Here is a 3,458-nt window from a genome sequence, read left to right on the forward strand (position 1 = left end):
ATCAGTAGCCCAGCATCATGACCTGTTTGTTCTGAAGATCCTGCAGCTTCATCTTCCTAACCGGGCGCCTCCTCACCCTGACAGGAGGAACCACAGAGCTCTGTTAGGTTAAAGCTCATCTTCTGAAGTTGGAATATTTTTCCTCCAACAGGTTCCAGAGGAATCGCCTCAAACCAGATGTTGGACTGGATTTTATTTTACTGTCATTTGTGAATGTTAGAGCCTCATTTTCAACAGTGGAGCTATAAAGGTTGAAAAAGGTTATTATTTTGGAGAAAGTCTCATCAACATCAATATTTACACTAAATAAGAGGCAAAATAAAAAGTTTGATAGAGGAAAAGCCTCTCAGACTCTGAGCCTGACAGCACCAAACAATTTTTTTTAATACTAGACAATTAATTTAATTTCCCATAATTATCGCGGTAGAAGCCATTTGTTTGTTAAATACTAATGAAACATTTTTACCGTGTTTGGTGTTTGTTGTGAATGACGTAGCTATACAAAGAACGAGGTAATCAGTCCAAGTTTGTCGTTTATTGAACGTTCATAAACTACAGAGGCTGTGATTCGCCACAGCAAAGGTAAACAAAGGTAAAATAACTGAACAGGTGATCAACTCTAAACCAATCCACCTTTTTACTCTCTTTGTCATTTAAGCACACCCGTTGCCGTGGCAACCGCTCGCTCCTCGAGCACAGGTTACATTTAAAACATAACATTCAGTCCGTTACGATATCAGGTTTTCAGGCTCTATATTTATTTTGCGATCATTAATAAACCTCCCTGAACACAGCGGTGGTTGATGAGTTCATTTAAACTCCTGCTCTGATCCTTATTTTAATAATGGAACCGAAACGCACAGAATTGCGCAACACCTTGTTGAAACAATAATCACTGAGATTATTATTGTTGTTGGGCCATTAAACACGTTTTGTCGATGTTGGTCTTTAATAAAGTCATGAACGTTTTAAGCCAATCAGAGGAGGACCTGCACCTCCTGTCCTGCAGCATCAGTTTGTCTCCTAATGCTGAGATCGACTCAAAACCTTCTGCGATCGACGTGTCGCCCCGCTGCTCTAGCAAAGCACGAACAGTTCAGAAACTATATGAAATGGGGAAAAAAGTTATTAACTGATTAAGTCGTGTTTTAGATTGATCTTGAAAAACTAACCAGTCACGGCTGCACAGTGAACCCGTTGATTCTTTACTGCAGACAGCCACTCCTCTCTTGCAGGTACTGCGAACCCCCGCTAAATTTTTTAGGGGTACGCAGTACCCTACCGTACCCCCTTACTTTTACTTCTGCTCCCAGGTAAAGCAGGACTCATCTCACAGGTGTGTGTGGAGCTATTGGGCCTGGTTTCTGCAGGTGAGACACGCAGTTCCTCAGCTGGCCACCAGGTGGAAGCAAAGAAGCATGAAGTGTAGGAGCAGAAACCGGAGAGAAGAACCAGAGTTTTGCTTGTGCATAAGAGAGAGATGTAAATCATGAAATATTTTTGGGAATCTGATGCCTCCAGAATCAGAGATTACATTTCTGAATAAAGTTTGATCCATGACGAAAATCTGAAACTAATGTGACATCATGTCCTCATAAATATGTAAAAATAGGAGAGAGAATCAGGTAATGAATCGAATCCTTCCATCCAAGAGAGCGGCTAACACAGTAGCTAACAGATCTCCTAACAGCCCTTAGTGCCCCCTAGCGCCCCCGGGGGCCGGTGCTGCACTGCATGTCCTCAGACCGGACTGCCCTTGCTTGCGATGGCTGTCAGGCGTGGTGCAGAGCCGGTTGCTATGGTTACTGCTGTGACCTGATTGTTAGAAAAAAAAACAATAAGGGGAAACTTCAAAGAGGGCTGCTCAGTTGCCTAGCAACAAGGCAGGCCTGCTCCCCCTCCATGCTTCCCTGGTTTCATCACTCTTTCTGTTCACTCTGTGTTTTCATCCCTCCATCCTGCCTCTCATCTCTGCTTTTATCCCGACCATCAGAACCTTTCAGTAGCAAGTGGACCGACCCATTAAGCAGATCTCACTGTGCTGACGGTTCTCTCCATGCTTTCCTCCACTGGTTCTGGTTCTGGTTCCAGATTAGAACCTCCTCGTTTTCCTGTCTGTTCAGCAGCTGATCTAGAGCTTCAGGGAAAGGCCTGACCTCTGACCCCTGCTCTGTTAGCCACTGTGTTATCTGCTTGGTTAGTGGCTCTTTTGGGCTGTTAGGGGCAGTAGGGGGCATTAAGGGGCACTAGGCCACCTGGAGGCCTCAGAGGTCTGATCTGAGACAGACACCAACAGCAACTCATCAACCCAGAGCCGGTTTCTAGTTTCTGTTGCTCCAGTTTTGTTTTTGCTGTTGCAGCAGAGACAGCAGCCTCCCGTCTCAGCAGCGGCGTCACATAAACACACAGAGACAGAAGCAGATGTGTGGATATCAGAGCAACTGTAGGCGGAGCGCGTAGCGGCGGCTCTGCGGCTTCGCCCTCATAAACTCGCTCCAGATTTAACCGCCAGCCGCCCCAGATGTGCTGGGTGGAAACTGCTGTGCTGCAGGCAGCGACAGGTCAGGCTGCTACTGCCTGCTTCACAACAACTTAGCAAGATCAGCACAGCAACAAACATTGACTGAGGGGGGGGGACCAGGAAACCCCCCACTGTGACAACTGAACCTCCCACCTGAAATCTGATCTGAATCTCCAGAAAAAGTCAGAAACTGCTCGAACAGGGAAGGAAACAAGGAAACAGGGAGACGGGGGCTAAGGACAGAGGAACCCCGCGAGGCGGCCTGCGGGCGGAGACCCTCGCCTGGTTTCTATGAGGGAAATGAGAGAGCGGCAGCCACTGATTACAGGCCGGCCTAGTCTAAACCTGAACCTGGACCGGGGTGAGTTATTCTGGGCTCGTCTGGCTGCCGCTCGCTGCCACCTCACCACGTCTCCCTGCTTCCTGCTGACAGCTCACCTTCCAGCAGAACCCGACACGGTTCTACCAGCAGTGGTTCTCAGATCCAGGATGTTTTATGGAGACATGAATCCTGATGGATCGCTGAAGCCAGGTGATCCGCCTCAGAAACTCAAACAGTTTCTGTTCATCGGGTTCTGGGCCGCTTCTCCAAACTGGCTCCTGCATCAGAGTTGCAATTGCCTTGTTGCCCAGCAACAGTTGCCCTTCTGCAACCTTTGAACTCTTGTTGGTCCTTTTCTGTCCTCTTGTTTCTTTTCTGTCTTTAGGTTTATTACTTGTCATTTTGTTAACCTTTGTACTTTATTCCCTTTTAATCAAAGAAAGCTCCGTTAGCCACTTTAGCTCTGTTAGCTCCCTTAGCTGTGTTAGCTCCTTTAGCTCTGCTAGCTCCTTTAGCTGTGTTAGCTCCTCTAGCTCTGTTAGCTGCTTTAGCTCTGTTATCTCCTTTAGCTCTGTTAGCTCCTTTAGCTCTGTTAGCTCCTTTAGCTGTGTTAGG

At 47.1% G+C, this 3,458-nt stretch overlaps 1 long non-coding RNA gene across 1 annotated transcript in view; it reads left to right on the forward strand.

Moving 5' to 3' along the window:
- The first annotated feature begins 2,500 nt into the window (after positions 1-2,500).
- The window catches only part of LOC103132062 (uncharacterized), a 2,398-nt gene continuing 1,440 nt past the window's right edge, over positions 2,501-3,458 (forward strand). The window contains exon 1 of the long non-coding RNA XR_475481.2: positions 2,501-2,882. This is a non-coding gene — a long non-coding RNA (uncharacterized LOC103132062). The remainder of the gene's footprint in view (positions 2,883-3,458) is intronic.

The sequence above is a fragment of the Poecilia formosa genome, unplaced genomic scaffold (assembly GCF_000485575.1).
Source record: "Poecilia formosa unplaced genomic scaffold, Poecilia_formosa-5.1.2 Scaffold913, whole genome shotgun sequence".
Classification (NCBI taxonomy): Eukaryota; Metazoa; Chordata; class Actinopteri; order Cyprinodontiformes; family Poeciliidae; genus Poecilia; species Poecilia formosa.